General features: G+C 46.0%; 1 protein-coding gene across 2 annotated transcripts in view; it reads left to right on the plus strand.

Moving 5' to 3' along the window:
* LOC144805825 (uncharacterized) overlaps window positions 1-18,430 on the plus strand; it is a 280,069-nt gene that overhangs the window by 239,070 nt on the left and 22,569 nt on the right. The window contains exons 1-2 of one of the 2 annotated variants that reach the window (XM_078672304.1): window positions 2,253-2,306; window positions 4,148-4,266. The exons of the other annotated variant lie outside the window; for it this stretch is intronic. The gene's annotated coding sequence lies outside the window, so the exon portion shown is untranslated. Of the gene's footprint in view, window positions 1-2,252; window positions 2,307-4,147; window positions 4,267-18,430 lie in introns of those variants that run through there. 2 annotated transcript variants of the gene reach the window in all.

Genomic DNA, 18,430 nt, shown 5'->3' on the forward strand with positions numbered 1-18,430 from the left:
TTTTTCACCTTTTTCACACGGCGCTGCAACCTCTCAACACCAAGCAATCTCTCATATGGGAATTAGTATCCATCCTTTCCCCCGAAAATGAATAAAAACATCTATGAGCTCTTTCATTAAAACAACAGGAAGTCGTAGCTCCCAGTGTCGACTAGGAATTCTTCGCTGGTAAGGAGGACCCATATGATGAAGCATGTCACCTTCGGGTGCGTGAGGGTTCTACTCCTTAAGGGATGATTCCCCTTATTGATTGACTTACCTTTTTTGAGAGAACACAAACCATAGTTTGCCAATGTTTTTGAACAGACTCGAGGTGATTTATGTATGTATGATAGTTTAAATTGGGGAATCTTCACCTTGCGGGTCTTTAAACTTGTTCCCTTGGACCCCCAATCTACGGTTGTTGTTTGCATATTAGAGTCAGGTCCTTGTACAAAGCTATGGAGAGGTCCTGATATCTTAGTGGTTGCTTGTCCCTGGCAGCATGTAGTATATACTCTTTTAGTTGAAAGTCTGGCATGTAAGCCAAAATATCCGGTGGGGTGCCCAGTATGCTCCTCAAGAGACCCTGCAGGTAGTGTGTGATGTCCTGCCCTTCTTCTTTAGGTTGAACTCTCTTAACGCGGATGTTGTTTCGCCAAGACCGATTCTCCAGGTCTTCTGTGTGTGCCTGGAGATCGATCTGTTGAACCTTGAGCCGGAGTATCTCTTGCTGTAGATGCTCTACCTCCTCTTCCCAGGCTTGCTCCTGATCCTCAATGGAGGCCACACGTTCCCCAACGACATCGACGTCCCGCCTTATCATAAGGGGGACGTTGATGCTGTTGGGGGACGTGTGGCCTCAATTGGTTATCTTCTTCATCTCCCCCGCTATTTCCCTTATCAGCGTCTGCAAGTCGCCTCGTAATGCACCGAATAGTTACTCTAAAAAGGCGTGGGTAATTGGGGCTTCAGAGGTGTCCGCATCTTGGCTGATTTGTGTCTAGGGGAGAGCCTCCCTTCTCCACTGCCGGTCATCAGGAGCTTGGTCAGCATCTCTTTTAGATTCTGATCCTTATTGCTTCTCACTGATTACATTACCACATCACCAGACCGGCCTGCATTGTCGTGGGGGCCCCTGCCCCAGTGGGTGGCTGTCACCGGGTTGTCCTCCCGCTGAGCTCCACTACGCTGTTGCATGATGGTGAGGGCCCTAGGTGCCACTCCCTTTCAGTCTCGTCCGGGCCTTGCTGCCTTTGACCGTCTGCTATTGCCCTGCTGGGTGTCTGCTGCTTGTCCTCAATACTCTAAGCACTTTGCGCACAAACCTGCTGTGAATCCCCCTGTAGGCCAGCAGCCCTATCTGAGCCTGGAGCACTAGATGTCTTCTTGGACCACTGCGGCTAATTCCTGAACTATGTGTTTGCAAGACGTGGCCTCCGGTTTCCTCTGACTAATCCATGCCCGGGCCCCTCATCCATTGGCACCTTGTGATTCTTACAGCGTTACAGTTCATATCTCATTCCCCTTATTGGATTTTGTCTTTTAGTGTCATTTTGTTCAATATATTTTACTTTATTTTTCTATTTTGGTTTGGGTTTGTTATTGTTTTGCATTTTGACTTTTACTTTTTTTGTTTCTGCATAAATATTTTACATATTACCGGAAGTTAAGCCTGCCTGTTCGGTGCTTAGGTACCAGGGGGTTGATCCTAGGTTAATTGAATGGCTTTGAAAGTTCATTCTGACAACTGTTGTGATTGTTCCTCATCTACCGTAAATAATAATTCAGTTTCTTACTGAAATTATCTGCAAAACAGGCAGGAGACAACCTATCAGGGTTGAAGCACCCTGTGGACAAACTGGAATATGGGAATAGTATTGTGTGGCAATTGAACCTCTAAAAAAATTCAGCTTGGAGATGAACCAAGAATCACGCATGAATGTCACAACTTTTTAAAACAAGGTAGTCAGGAAAGTGTGGCGATTATATTGCAGCTCTTTGTATTTTGACAGTCTCAATCAAATTTGAGAACAGAGTGGATGTATGTAGCAGAGACGAGTCTTTTCACCCAATGTGAATGGTGATTTCCGCTTTGCTGATCTGCCTGAAGTTATGATGCTGCCGACAGTAGCGTGTCTGCTAATAGCGATGGCGTGACTGGTGGATCTATAAAGCCAAATAAGTGAAAGTTATCTTCTGACACCACAGTCTTTGTGACTGAGACCAGTAATACTGAAGACTCTGAGACTCACAGCAGTAATTTCTCCTTTCAGAGCGTTATTGCTGCAGATGGAGAGAAGCCCGGAAGTAAGCACATTACTAAGGTACCAACAAAGTTTAATATTGTTCATTTGTATTAACAGTTTCTCTTTTGCAGCATTTGGAAATGCATTTTCTAGTTTTGTTGCTTTTTGGTTCGTTTTTCATTGTAGGTTGTTATCTTCGGTTTAAAGGGAAAGATGTAGTGTGTGACCTTAATGCTGCAGTTTGCATTTCATTACCATCATTTGCTTATCCTGGAGAATCTCCAGAATGGAGGAGTTTTGCTGTTTCAGAGTTCTTTCTTCAGCTTCTGGACAGTTGTCGCTCTGTGGCGATCTGTGGCCCTGTTTCTCTGCTCTTCTTGTAATAGCTCTTATCAGAGCTTCATCCTCCCGCCAACGATAATAAGATGCCAGGCATCACCCAGCACAAAACACAGTCTATGATGGGCTACGTCTATCTGCTCAGCGCAGTTAGAGCGCGGATAAAGTTCTCCGGACCCATCAGGCTGTGAATGTAACCTAAGGACTTAAGATGAAATGAAGAGCTTACCTCCTTCCTGAGTGGCTCCAGACTGCTGGGTGCAGACCCGATAGCTGGCAGCACCCTGCAGTATGTATGTATAAATCCGATTATGTTGGAAGAAACCTGCAATACAGTGGCAGGCAGCACCCTGCCATAGAGTAGGATTTCTCATAGTGTTTTATTTCCTGACACATTAATGGAGGTTGTCTTTTAACAGGCAGAAGAACAACACTGACCGTACATTTTTCTGGGTTTGTCTTTAAAATGACGTACACATTAGGAATGGCATTTCATTCTGCTGCAATAATAACACAAGTTATCTTGCACTCTATGTTGTTGCATGGATTTTTGGCTGCAATGCATTCCATGTTTCATTCAAACATGCTTTCTACAGGGCACATACATGATTTGTTGCTGTAGAGAAATAATGCTCCTGTGTACTGTGGCAGACTCCGAAATATTGAAAAACTTCATGATTTCTCTTTCAGCACTTCCTAGTAAAACCTTTGAATTTTTGACTCAGTCATTTGGCAGAAACATAACTTAGTACCATTAAAATAGTTGTGATGGGGAACATTCATGTGGGTTTAGGACTGGCTCGACCAGAGTGCTTGCTGACTTGGAGGAGCATGGAGTTGGCCACCTAGCCTGGTCCGGTGTGGAATCAAGCCAGCGAGGCTTTGCTGCAGGCTCATTTGCCCTGATAGCTGGTCAACAGTTTGAGGAGGAGGAGGTGAAGAGATGGCTAAGTGTGCCATGAAGCTGGCATTTCAGTACATCCCTGAGAAGTGAGCTTTGAGTCGATGTAGTGTTCCTCTTATACCACGTGCAATTCACCCTCTTCAAAGCCTCAAGAATTCCTGGGTGTGAAGGGCGGCTGATTCTGATTGGGTGCTTGATAGTTTTCCAGAAACTCATGTTCTTGATTGTTCATGTTTGTTAGTAGTTAATTAAACACGCCCAGGGGTTTTATCTCTTCAGTTGACAGAAGCTGCAATAAAAGTTTATTTGTCGTTGCAAAAAAATATGAATGGCCAACGAGCCTCTGTAGGTCAAAGAATGGAAGGGCTTGGGAACTGTCAGTCATCTCACTGCTAAGCAGAGCCATGTCATGCTTCACCCTCACTCAGGCCTCTGATTTTAAATAACATCGCTTAGAACACTGGGACTTTAGAGCCCATCCTTTTAATGAGAAAAACAAAACTACAAGTCCCATACGCAATAGTGGTGGAAGGTGTCATGCATGACCTGGGACAACATCCGATTCAGCGCATCCAGTTCCATTTTTTAAGTATTTGACACAATATTGAATTTATAACCTTTGTTTTTTATGGTCATGAGTCACCATAATACTAAAAATGTGTCTTTTATTTTCAAGGTCAATTAAGTAATGGTCACCAGCTTGGAAGCTCTGTTAATTCTTCAGTATTTGTCATTGATCTCCACGTGTGGCTGATTTGGGTCTGCTCCCTGCATCTATCCCGATAACTCACACAGGTAAGGAGCTTGTAGAAGCAACATGATAACCCGATACTCGTCGGTAAAAAGTGCGCTCTGAGGCAAGTATCCGATAATTTTTGTGAAACAAGCAAGCGCCAATATCTGCTATGTACATTTGTTAAAATAAAACACAATCAAATCACAGTATACAGTTCCGGAGGTTCAGTCCCAGAGGGATTAACTGTAACTGAACGCAGTCACCCTAGGAAGCATGCGTTCACTCACCTGAAGGTGAACATGCTTAATCATTGAGCTATACACCTCACCAGGCCGGCGCTACAACACCTGGCGGTCACCACAAGAGGGCACTTTGTCGGATACCTTTTAATAAGTACGCTGGATGAGCATAGTAGGACAGAGGATGTTGTGTCATAAGATGTGAGAAAGTCAGAAAATAAGATCAACTATCGACCAGTTGGGGGGGCGCTAGAGAGCCCGGAGCAAGATGGCCACATATTAGTGCAGCTGTGCTGGTCAGGGCCCAACATCCTATATATCCTGCCTTCTACGAGTCCATCCTGTACTCCATTAGGTTGGAGGAAAAAGTCTTACCTGTGGGCGATCGTTTGCTCTGCTCTGTCTATCGCGAAAATGGAGCTGTTTGTGGAGGATTTGTTGATGACAATGTTTGGTGCCGAAAACTTCTCCGGCATGTTGATGGTAGAGCAGGCGATAAGTCCCTTGTGCCGCGCCCGGTCCCAGGGGCGCCTCCACATCCGATTATAGCAAGACTCCTTAATAATAGGGATCGGGATGTTGCGCTTCGGATGGCATGGGAAATGGGCACTACAAGGTATCAGGGAACAGAGATACAGCTCTATCTGGATTTCACAACAGCTGTTCAGCAAGCCCGGCGGGAATTTCAACAGGTCAAGAAGAAGTTGCAAATGCTTGCAATCCAGTATGCAATGCTCTACCCGGCCCGGCTTAAGATCCAACACGGCAGCAAGCCGAGGATCTTCACGACTCATAAGGACGCACTGCATTTCATCAAACAAAATGAACGAAAGCCTCGACGATGACGGAGGGTGGAGAAGCAGATGCAGGGTCCTGATGAGGCTGTGAAGGTGCTGCAGATCACCTCAGTTGTTCTGCTGTGTTACATGCTGGAACATGATTAGAGCCAACAGCTTCGATATCTGAACATTCTCTGTTGTTTGCTGTTATATGTATATGGTAAGGTATGGGCTCACATCTTGCCACATCAAGCTGGCTGATACATGCACCTATAATGTTCGGATTGTATGTCAGTAATGAGCCTGATTCCGTTTTCTTTGCTGTTTTCTCTTTATTTTACTAGTTGTACACGTGCTGTATTATGGTTATTTTCCGTTGCTCCTTGATGTCTAGCGTACTTGCTGATCCTTCACGGATACAGTCAGCAAAGGAATGACAGATGCTATACATGCTATGGAGGGTGGGAATTGACGGTGGATAGCCTTAACGTTGTGGACTCCAGACTGTCATTGATTACTGTGGGGTCTTTTCAATTTGTTACAGTTTTTACTACAATATACTACAGCTAGTTCGATTGAAGGGGGCTATGATTATGGCTCTGACCCCCCTGCTTACAATAGTGGGGGCATTTGGTCTACTAGCTTTCCTCAAAAGGGAACTCCCCTAGCAGTTTAGCTTTTGTTCCTGGGGTGTGAGCAGGTTCTCTGCTTTTGGTGGGCGGGGGCAAGGGTTATGTTTTGTTATGTTTCTTCTGATGGGGCTGCGGGCATGATTGGGATGCCTGTGCGGGTGGGGGGGACTGAAAGAGGGCTTGTTTATATGTATTGTTATGCTGTACAGAATGCAATATGCCAGGCAGAATGATTTATAAAGACAGCATGCAACATTACAGTGGGATATGATAATTGAACTTAATGTGAATGGTAGCTGAGTTGGGAAAACTTACATGGATAACGTGGAACGTCAGGGGCCTCAATAGTCCAAAGAAACGAGACAGGTGCTTGCCTACTTGGATAGGCATAATGTACAAGTGGCGTTTCTGCAAGAGATCCATCTGACTAAACAGACGGCCAAGAAGGTAGCCACGAAGTGGGCTGAGTTTAAGTGGGCCTCCAGTTATTCCTCCTATGCAAGAGGCGTCATGCTATTGATTAAGAAAGGCAGCCCCTTCCAGGCGACTCATGTGAATATAGATGATGATGATGGCAGGTATCTCATTGTCCAAGGGAAAATGTGTGGCATGTCACTGACTCTGATTAATCTGTACGGTCCTAATATTGATGACCCTGGTTTTTATGAGGTCTGGAATAAGATCTATCATTTGCCCCTAGCTCTGATTGTCTTATGGACGGGATCTCAATGTGGTCCTAGATCTTAAAATGGATCACCAATCCAGGGTGGATCCGATAATTAAGAAAGCTTCGCAGGCGGTTAAGGATGGTATGCAAGCGCTGTCTCTCATTGATGTTTGGAGGCTGAGGCATCCTGGGCAGAGGGAGGGTACGTGCCATTCCTATGCACAACACTCATGGTCTAGGTTGGACTATTGGTTAGTTGCAGTCGAGGTTAACTCACTGATCACTAAAGCCCATCACCTGCCCAGAACACTATCAGATCACTCTCCAGTTCTCATTCAAATGCGTATTCTCTCTTATATATATATATTACGTCCTGGCAGAGCATTAGCGGAGAAGATCAAGGGGCCTGGGGCAAAACACAGAATGATACACTCCATTGTGGATGGGGGCCATAGACTCTGTGATACTGAGGGTATGCTTACTACCTTCGTGCAATATTATAATCAAGCTAGACAAACCGCGGGGGAAGAGGAGATTGCTCACTATCTCGAAGAGATAGCTTTGGTGTGGCTTTCCAAGGGGCAGCAGGAATTTTTAATGCATCCCATCACGATTGGAGAAATCCAAGATGCGATTAAAGCTTTGTCAAATGGGAAAGCTGCGGGCACGGATGGACTCCCTGCGGAGTTTTATAAAGAGTATGCGGAGTTGCTGGTGCCACACCTGCATGCCACGTTTGAAAATGCTTATGAGCAACAACTGTTGCCGGGCACCCTTCGGGAGGCTTTGATTGTCACTTTATTGAAGCCCGGCAAGGAGTCTGACAAATGTGAGTCATATCTTTAATGAGTATGGATATCAAAATACTAACAAAGGTCCTGGCCACGAGGTTGCCGTTGTTGCTGCTCCTCATGGTCTTGCCGGATCAGTTGGGTTTTGTTCCATCGCACTCCACGGCCCACAACTTGCGAACGCTCTTTGCTGTCCTGCATCTTCTAGAGCCCACCATGCCGGCTGCTACGGTCCTCTTGGACGCCGCTAAAGGTTTTGATTCTATCTCCTGGTGGTATATGATAGCGGTACTACATCGTATGTGTGTCCCCTATATTTACACCAATTGGATTAAGCTACTATATGAACAACCTGTGGCAAGAGTGAGGGTGAATGGTAGGACGTCTGAATCATCCCCAATTGGGCGAGGGACGCGGCAGGGATGTCCGCTGTCGCCAATACTTTTTCCTATCGTACTAGAGCCAGTGGCCCGTATATTGCGGCAGCGGCATGCCAAGGCAGCGTTGCGCTTTCACCTGAAACCATTAGCAGTGTCTATGTACGCTGACGATATGGTTTTGTATGTGCGGGTTCCAACAATAAAGGGCCCCACCTGAATTGCACCTATCTTGACTAACACAAAGGATCTGATAATAATATTATCTCCTTATCCTCCTAGTGTGTTAGTTTACACTACTATTTTTAGTCATGGTGCCCTTTCAATACTTAAAAGCCGTCATCACAGGTCTATACTAACTCGTGAAGAAATGTAGTGTGTAAAGAGAGAGTACCTCACTGTAACACCCGAGGGGGTTACTGACTAATGATTGCCAGTCTACCCACTTCTCGTCATTGGCCACTCTCTCTTTGTTGTGTGTGGGAAAGGATATATAAAAAAGAACTAATGTGCTCCCTTTACAACAAAACTCATATAGTGAAGAAATAGTGGACACAGTTAAATTTGCCCACTACACAGACCACATACGTGCTCAAAGAACCCCAGTGAAAACCAAAAAAAATAAATTTTTTAGAATTCTCACTTATTAAAACAGGATGATGCTAACTGGCCATCCAATTTTATTCCTGGCTGAAAGCATTCCCACTTAAAAATGGTTACCAATACACCATCATTTTTGCCAACATGTTTTGTTGCCAAGAATTTACGCAACTTCGTCAGGGCTTTGGGGGTTCTATTCTCTTATTCTTATTCTTATTCTTATTCTTCACTCTTGATAGTTCCCAGGACCTGTGACAACATTAAAAACGAACCAACATTAGATCACCCAAAGGTTACAAATCCAACCACAGTCATTCTGAGAACCAAGAAGGTTCAAGGAATATCATTTAATATTCAATCGTCTCAACAGTACCTACAACCATCACTCATTTATGGACCCCATGTAAAAAGATCACGTGTCCGCCGAGTGGCCCCTCAATGTCGAGCACCCTACAAAATGTAAAAAAGCATGAGATAGAGCATGTCACATCCCAGTCAATATTCATAGATTGTGTAGTACACATCCCACTTTAAAAACTCCTGCAATGCCTTTGTGTACCCCTGTCTCACTTTAAATATTCCCGTGCTGCATGGTATATGTTCCCGAGTTCGGGTATGACAGCCTGCGGCGCCCTGGGCCCCGAGGGTCTCTTCTGGGCTCCATTGGTTCCAACCCTACCACATCATTCGATTGCACTAAATGCAGGCTCCACACTTCTCTCGGACAAACAACCAACACACTGAAGTGCTTACCGGTGCCGAGTACCTACGGCGCGTGTTAAGCTCCGACAATCTGCTCTCACCGCCGCTCTGGTTAAACGCCCATGCTGACCACGCCTACTAGCTCGAGCGTGACGCTTGCGTGTTCACGTCGTCAAGCGTGGCGGCCATCAACAATCAGGATGTGTTTTGTGTGCCAGAATTTGGAAAAAAGTTCTTTCTAAACAATTTTTCACAACTAATGTCCGCATATATATACATCTGTGATTACTATGCGGCCCCTAACCTCGCAGGCAATTTCACAGAGCGATGCGCCTGTGTGTTACTGCTGCTATCAGTGGCGGCCATCTTGGGTGAGGGTGCAATTCTGAATAGAAAGTGAATAAAGGTACAAAATTCAAAATCTGTGACCACTAAGTCTTGCATGCCAGATACTCCAATTGCTCTCGGATCAGGTATTAGCAAAGGGGACAGGGAGCAAGAGGGGGTACATACTGTGCCTATTTATCAAAGGACCCTCATGAGCCGACCTCACGTGCCTCACGTGAAAATGTTGTGAGAATTGTCATAGGGTCACAAATCACCCATGAAAAAATAATACAAATTCTAAAATAAAACCAGGGACTTTTAATAAAATATCATGAATTTCGGATAATGGGTCTTTCCTAATTTTTCATACTATGTACATATCGGGGCACAGGATTCTCACCGCTTGCTAACCTTATTCCACTCAATTGAATCGTTAAGCCCATCCTGATCTGCTCATTCTGAAAAGATCCATTTGGCCTCTTTTCTTGCCAGAATAGCTTCCAAATTGTGAGTGTCACCAATCACCTTCTCTAATACAGTCCATCTTAAATCCCTTGGGTCATGCCCCTTGTCAGTGAAATGTTGCGCTAAGCGTGTTGTCAGCTTTCTCACTCGAATTGTAATCAGAAGTTCCGGAATGCGTATTTTAACCTTTCTGGAGGTTAATCCAATGTGGTGCAAACCACAACTACAAGTCAACCTATAGATCACGTATGAAGTGTTACAATTACTAAAACGATTTTGAAACCAGGTTCTCCCATCATGTAATGTGACACTTTTCGTCATCTGTGTCAAACCACAGACAGAGCAACCTCCACAGGGATAATGCCCCACTGGCAGTGAATTAGGTGGTGTCTTTATCGGTGTGCACGAGTGGACCAATTTATCTTTTAAATTAGGAGCTCTTTTAAATGCAAAGCGTGGCACTGGCATTTTGATAGTAGCAGTGTCCAAAATGGACCAATGTTTACGTATAATCTGTCTAATTTTTGTTGACAGCATGTCAAATGTGGTTACCACCGGAAGACAGGCCTGTCTTTCCCTCATGTTTCCCCACCCTCTTCAACATATACATGAGTCCCCTCGCATCCATCGCACGCCAACACAACCTCAACATCATCTCCTACGCAGATGACACGCAGCTGATCCTCTCCCTCACCAATGAGCCAAACACTGCCAAAACCAACCTCCACGAAGGGATGAAAGAAGTAGCCGAATGGATGAAGGACAGCCGGCTAAAACTGAACTCGGACAAAACAGAAGTCCTCATCTTAGGCTCATCCCCCTCCGCCTGGGACGACACGTGGTGGCCTCCGGCCCTGGGAAATGCACCCAAACCAACGGACCACGCACGCAACCTGGGCTTCATCCTGGACTCCTCCCTCTTAATGACCAGACAAGTCAACGCCGTCTCCTCATCATGCTTCAACATACTACGCATGCTCAAAAAAATCTTCCATTGGATCCCCACCGAAACAAGAATAACGGTCACCCACGCACTGGTTACCAACCGCCTGGACTACGGAAACACCCTCTACGCCGGAACAACGACCAAACTACAAAAGAAACTCCAACGCATTCAAAACGCCTCAGCCAGACTCATACTAGACCTCCCCCGCCGAGCTCACATCTCCGGACACCTCGAAGACCTCCACTGGCTCCCCGTCAACAAGAGAATAACATTTCGCCTCCTTACCCACGCACACAAAGCCCTCTACGACCTAGGGCCCGAATGCCTCAACACGCGTCTGTCCTTTTACAACCCCTCCCGCCAACTGCGATCATCCACTCAAGCCCTCGCCGCAATCCCACACATCCACAAATCAACAATGGGAGGAAGATCCTTCTCCTACCTAGCGGCCAAAACCTGGAACTCTCTCCCCACCCATCTCCACCTCACTCAGAACCACCTCTCATTCAGAAAACAACTGAAAACTTGGATATTCGACATATAATAGATTATATTTTACCCCCTCCCCCTCCTCCTCAAGAGCCTTGAGTCCCCCTGGGTATATGAGGCGCTATACAAATGCCGAACTTGAACTTGAACTTGAACTTTCAAGCAAGGCTTCACGCGGGGTGTTTAGTGTCCGTTTCTGCGCCTGCTTAATGACCTTCATAGGATATTCTCTATCCCTCAATTTCGTTAGCAGCTTCTCCGATTGTTCCATAAATGTATCAATTGTTGAGCAATTCCTCCGATAGCGTAAAAATTGGCCAACTGGGAGATTAACCCTGAGGACCCTGGGATGGAAAGAGCAATAATGGAGGAGCGAATTTCGGTCAGTTACTTTACGGTGGACATTTGTTGCCAATTTATGTTCCACCGCAGAGATATCCACATCAAGATATACTGCAAACACGTTACTGATGGTCCAAGTGAACCGCAGGCTTTCTTCCGCCTGGTTCAACCATTGCAGGAATGACAACAGCAGGTCGTCTGTACCTGTCCAGATACAGAGGTAAAATGCAACTTCTGCAGTATATCTCGCGTGTTATTGATAAATCTGATGGGGGGGAGAAGCCACGTATTAGTTGAGCTGTCCTGACACGCCCTTATGAGAGAGGTGGCTTTAAGGTACCTGACATGCATCTGTATTATTTGTGTGCACAAGCACAGTATGCTTCATTTTGGCAAAGTGCACCTCCCTATATACCGCATGTCGCGGTTGAAGCTGGGGCAGTGCGGCATGGTCACACCTCAATTTCGCATTGAAAAATTACCCTTTTTCGGCAAAGTGCCTAGCTGTTGTTATTTAACCCTAGCTCTGCCGGCACCTAGGGAAACCTAGCAAACCTACACATTTTTTTAAACTAGACACCCAGGGAATCCAGGATGGGGTGATTTGACTGCCTCCCACAAGGTTCTGTTACCCAGAATCCATTGCAAACCTAAAAAATAACACATTTTCCCCACATTTCTTTGGTGGAAAGTTCTGGAATCTGCATGGATCCACAAATTTCCACCCACCCCGTGTTTGTTCCCCAAAGTCTTCCGAGAAAAATGGTACCTCACTTGTGTGGGTCGGCCTAGTGCCTGCGTCAGAAAACAGCGCAAAACGCAACGTGGTCACACCTCAATTTCGCATTGAAAAATGACCCTTTTTTTGCGAAGTGCCTAGCTATAGTTTTTGAACCCTACCTCTGCCGGCACCTTGGGAAACCTAGTAAACCTATACATATTTGAAAACTAGACACCCAGGGGAATTAAGGATGGGTTGACTTGACTGTCTCCCATCAGGTTCTGTTACCCAGAATCCCTGGCAAACCTAAAGAATTGTCCAAAAACACACATTTTCTCCACATTTATGTGGTGGAAAGTTCTGGAATATGCGTGGATCCACAAATTCCCACCAACCCTGCGTTCCCCAAAGTCTTATGAGAAAAATGGTACCTCACTTGTGTGGGTCGGCCTAGTGTCTGCAACAGGAAATGGTGCAAAACGCAACGTGGTCATACCTCAATTTCGCAGAGAAAAATGACCGTTTTTGGCAAAGTGCCTAGCTGTAGTTTTTGAACCCTAGCTCTGCCGGCAGCTAGGGAAACCTAGCAATCCTACACATTTTTTAAAACTAGACACGCAGGGGAATCCAGGATGGGGTGACATGACTGCCTCCCACCAGGTTCTGTTACCCAGAATCCCTTGCACACCTAAAACATTGCCAAAAAAAAACACATTTTCCCCACATTTCTGTGGTGGAAAGTTCTGGGATCTGTGTGGATCCACAAATTTCCACCCACGCCATGTTTCCCAAAGTCTTATGAGAAAAATGGTGCCTCGCTTGTGTGGGTCGGCCTAGTGCCTGCGACAGGAAACGGCGCAAAACGCAACGTGGTCCCACCTCAATTTCGCAGTGAAAAATGACCCTTTTTTGGCAAAGTACCTAGCTGTCGTTTTTTAACCCTAGCTCTTCTGGCACCTAGGGAAAACTAGCAAACCTGCACATTTTTGAAAACTAGACACCCAGGGGAATCCAGGATGGGGTGCCTTGACTTCTTCCCACCAGGTTCCGTTAGCCAGAATACCTTGCAAACCTAAAGAATTGTCACAAAATCCACCCCGCATTCTCCAAAGTCTTCAGAGAAAAATGGTTCCTCACTTGTGTGGGTCAGCCTAGTGCCAGCGACAGGAAACGGCTCAAAACGCAACGTGGTCACACCTCAATTTCGCATTGAAAAATGACCCTTTTTATGGCGAGCTGGTGTAAGCAGCAGCGAAACCTCTATTATTAGCGACTTGTGGGACAGGGGATGGGCACGCGCTGGGCCGTCGGCGATTTCAGCATGTGTGCGCGCACGTACAGGCCCGAGCCGTGCACATCTCCTGTCCCGCTTCCAAAGCAAGTCAGCCTCTCGCAATCGCATGCACACACTCAAACGCACGCACACACATGCACACAGCCACACAAACACACAGCCACACACACGCACACACACAGCCACACACACATGCACGCACACACAGACACAGCCACACCCCCCCCTCTCTCTCACGCAGGCATGCGCAGCCACACACACATCTACACACACACACACACAGACACAGCCACCCCTCCCTCTCTCTTACACAGGCACACAGCCACATACACAGCTACACACACACGCACACACACAGACACAGACACCCCCCCTCTCTCTCTCACAGGCACACAGCCACACACACCTGCACGCACACACACACAGCCACACACCTCTCCTCTTTCTCTCTCACGCAGGCACACAGCCACACACACACACACGCACGCACGCACACACACACAGCCACACCCCTCCCCCTCTCTCTGTCCAAGCCCCACTCACCTGGCTCTTTTGTCGCGACTCCCCTGGTGTTATCTCCGCCGCATCACCTGGCACACATGCAGGGCTTCCCTCACTTATGGGAGCCCCGCACTTGCATCGGAGGCCTCAGCCGCCACGTCTGCCGCCACCGCGGGGCTCTCCCTGAGGCGAGGGAGTCCCGCGTCAACACTGCTGCTCTCTGCCACGCACTCCGTGTGCGCGGGCTTCCAGCAGAAGGCGGAAGTCCCTGCCCCACGACTGGCTTCATGCTCCCGAATGTCTGGTTTTCGCGCCGGGATATCCTTCACCATCGCACCACTTTATGGCAATCTCTTCGTGTTTCAAATAAATAATTTCAATGTAGTGTTTTCTCACCGGCCAATAGGAATTTCCGCCTTCTTCAAAGGTGCTCTGTAGAGAGAACCCTCACAAACCTCCAAAGTATACTTGCTTTGCCAAAATACGAAGTCTGACAACTTTCGCATAGCCATTCAGTAAAAAGTAAAATTCGATTAGTCGTGCTAATTTCCATACTAGCAGCCTCCTAATGCCATATGGCGCTACACACAAAGCTAACACAATCTATTCATAACACAAGTAACTGCATGCTTCAAAATACATAGTAACATGATATCGGAATAATGCTAGTCAGAAAATGGTTAAACGCTCGCGGCTGACATCTGCAGAGGTCTTTCGGCCGCAGTTCCAATCACAACAACAAAAGCCAGACTTTTGAGGTCAACAGATTACCATTAACGAGGGGAAAAGAGATAGCGCTTGTCTCTACTTGTTTGCTAAATGTGATCCTTCCATTGATTTGCTGTGTTTTGTTAAATTTAATCTTCTACTTGCTTTTCTTTACTTTTTGTTTACTATCTATCTCTTTCTCCATACAACGTGTCACTTGTTCTAATTGCTCTCATCATAAAGAACAACAACTACACACAAAGCACAGCTCTGTAAATATGCAATTAATAAGTCGCCTTTCAACAACACTATGAGTTCTGTTCTGCAAAATACAAATATACAAACTTGAGATACAATTGGTAAAGTCCTATAGTACGTGCACGTCCTACACCTTCACCAAACTAAACATCGAACAATCCCATCTTAACCTGATCTACAATTGAACTTAACTTAAATCACAATAGCTGTGATCAGACAGACTCCCCACATTCTGTAAGCGCTATGGGGTCTACAGTTGGTATCAATGCACTATGTAAAAGCCTGTAACATTAGCAGTGGAGACAAGAAAGCAGACTAACACTGTTCTTTCTTTCTACCAGCTTTTCCATCCTTCCTTTCACTCCCTCTTCTTTTGATGTAGACACACTTGTCTTCATTCCTTGCCTCTCATCTTATCTGTTTGCTTTTCTATTCCTTCTTCTTTTCGTCTTTTTTTTTGCTGCATCCCGTTTCACTGCTGCCTCTGTTCTCTCACTCCTTTTCCCCTGCTTCTACTCTCAAATTCCTGCCTCTTCCCTTGCACCTTTTTCTGTAGTAAATCAATCCCATCCTTGGCCACACCTCTATGTTCTCATTTCCCTTGTTTTCCTTTCCTAATATCCTTCCTTCATTCCTGCATCGTCCTACCTGTCTTTCGTAACAACCTCTAGCTTTTCCTCCTATTGCATGTCTTCATTTTCTTATGCTTTATTCTCCATAATTCCTCTCTTTCACCGCTTCACTCTCTCTACAAGGAGTCATCTCAGGAAAACATATATTTGTCTTTTTGATGGCTGTTTTAGCTAATCAAAACTAATCCGAGCCACTGCAAACAGTAACTGGAAACAGTGGGCTGATGTGCCAGGCGCGCTGCTGGAGCCCGCTTTGATATCGTCAGTCGGCCGAGCAGCGCCTTTGTGCTTGACTCTAGTGGTGTGGAGAGCATGGGACTCACATCTGAGCATACCCATTGTGCAACATTCCGTCCAAGGGTATGCCCAGACGTGGGTCCCGTGCTCACTAAGCCACTGGAGTCAAGCTATCCTGGCTGAAGACGGCTGATAGCCAGAAACCGGTCCTAGGATGCTTGATTCTGGTCCAGGAAAGACGTGGCTTGGCAGTTCGGTCTGGACTGTTCCCATGAGGCACAGGGTCAAGACTGATTTGCATATGGCCATGTCTGAACTGGGGTGGTTTGGTGAGCAAAATAACGATGGATTAAACCCAGATCTGTGACTGGGGGTGAATGTTTTGCCATTGTGCAACATTCCGTCCATCATCTTGAGTATTTTGCTATTCACCCTATGTAGGAAGGGTATGCCCAGACGTGGGTCCAGTGCTCACTAAGCCACTGGAGTCGAGCTATCCTGGCTGAAGACGGCTGATAGCCAGAAACCGGTCCTAGGATGCTTGATTCTGGTCCAGGAAAGACGTAGCTTGGCAGTTCGGTCTGGACTGTTCCCATGAGGCACAGGGTCAAGACTTATTTGCATATGGCCATGTCTGAACTGAGGTGGTTTGGTGAGCAAAATAACGATGGATTAAACCCAGATCTGTGACTGGGGGTGAATGTTTTGCCATTGTGCAACATTCCGTCCATCATCTTGTGTATTTTGCTGTTCACCCTATGTGGGGAGGGTATGCCCAGACGTGGGTCCCGTGCTCACTAAGCCACTGGAGTCAAGCTATCCTGGCTGAAGACGGCTGATAGCCAGAACCCGGTCCTAGGATGCTTGATTCTGGTCCAGGAAAGACGTGGCTTGGCAGTTCGGTCTGGACTGTTCCCCTGAGGCACAGGGTCAAGACTGATTTGCATATGGCCATGTCTGAACTGGGGTGGTTTGTTGAGCAAAATAACGATAGATTAAACCCAGATCTGTGATGGGGGGTGAATGTTTTGCCATTGTGCAACATTCCGTCCATCATCTTGTGTATTTTTCTGTTCACCCTATGTGGGAAGGGTATGCCCAGACGTGGGTCCCATGCTCACTAAGCCACTGGAGTCAAGCTATCCTGGCTGAAGATGGCTGATAGCCAGAAACCGGTCCTAGGATGCTTGATTCTGGTCCAGGAAAGACGTGGCTTGGCAGTTCGGTCTGGACTGTTCCCATGAGGCACAGGGTCAAGACTGATTTGCTTATGGCCATGTCTGAACTGGGGTGGTTTGGTGAGCAAAATAACGATGGATTAAACCCAGATCTGTGACTGGGGGTGAATGTTTTTCCATTGTGCAACATTCCGTCCATCATCTTGTCTAGTTTGCTGTCCACCCTATGTGGGAAGGGTATGTCCAGACGTGGGTCCCGTGCTCACTAAGCCACTGGAGTCAAGCTATCCTGGCTGAAGACGGCTGATAGCCAGAAACCGGTCCTAGGATGCTTGATTCTGGTCTAGGAAAGACGTGGCTTGGCAGTTCGGTCTGGACTGTTCCCATGAGGCACAGGGTCAAGACTGATTTGCATATGGCCATGTCTGAACTGGGGTGGTTCGGTGAGCAAAATAACCATGGATTAAACCCAGAACTGTGACTGGGGGGGGAATGGTTTGCCATTGTGCAACATTCCGTCCATCATCTTGTGTATTTTAATATTTCACTTCTGTTCTTGGATTTTCGTCATTATTAAATACACTGAACATATTCTTCACAACAGTTCTTTACAAAAGTTTAAGCTATTGCTATTATAAATTACAATAACTTTTATTTAAGTATTAAGTATTAAAAAAAATTAAAAGCCATTGTTATTTGTAATATCAATACATGTAAGTCACGTAAATACAACATTAACATATTGCATTACAAATGCTATGGGTGTTCCATTTGCGAAAGTTAAAACAATTGGCATTGTAAATGACAAAGCTATTAATTTCGCTATTTTCAAAACCAACACATAAATACAAAATGTATCATTTACAATACCAATAGCTCAAACTTTCCTAATGCGAGACCTATTGCATTGCAAATGCTTGTTTTGCAAAGTGCCTAGCTATAGTTTTTTAACCCTACCTCTGCCGGCACCTTAGGAAACTTATACATTTTTGAAAACTAGACACCCAGGGGAATTCAGGATGGGGTGACTCGACTGCCTCCGATCAGATTATGTTACCCAGAATCCCTTGCAAACCTAAAGAATTGTCCAAAAAAACACATTTTCCCCACATTTCTGTGGTGGAAAGTTCTGGAATCTGTGTGGATCCACAAATTTCCACCCACCCCTCATTCCCCAAAGTCTTCCGAGAAAAATGGTACCTCACCTGTGTGGGGCGGCCTAGTGCCTGCGACAGGAAACGGTGCAAAACGCAACGTGGTCATACCTCATTTTCGCAGTGAAAAATGACCCTTTTTGGCAAAGTGCCTAGCTGTAGTTTTTGAACCCTAGCTCTGCCG

Source organism: Lissotriton helveticus (genome assembly GCF_964261635.1).
Source record: "Lissotriton helveticus chromosome 1_1 unlocalized genomic scaffold, aLisHel1.1 SUPER_1_unloc_28, whole genome shotgun sequence".
In the NCBI taxonomy this organism is placed as follows: Eukaryota; Metazoa; Chordata; class Amphibia; order Caudata; family Salamandridae; genus Lissotriton; species Lissotriton helveticus.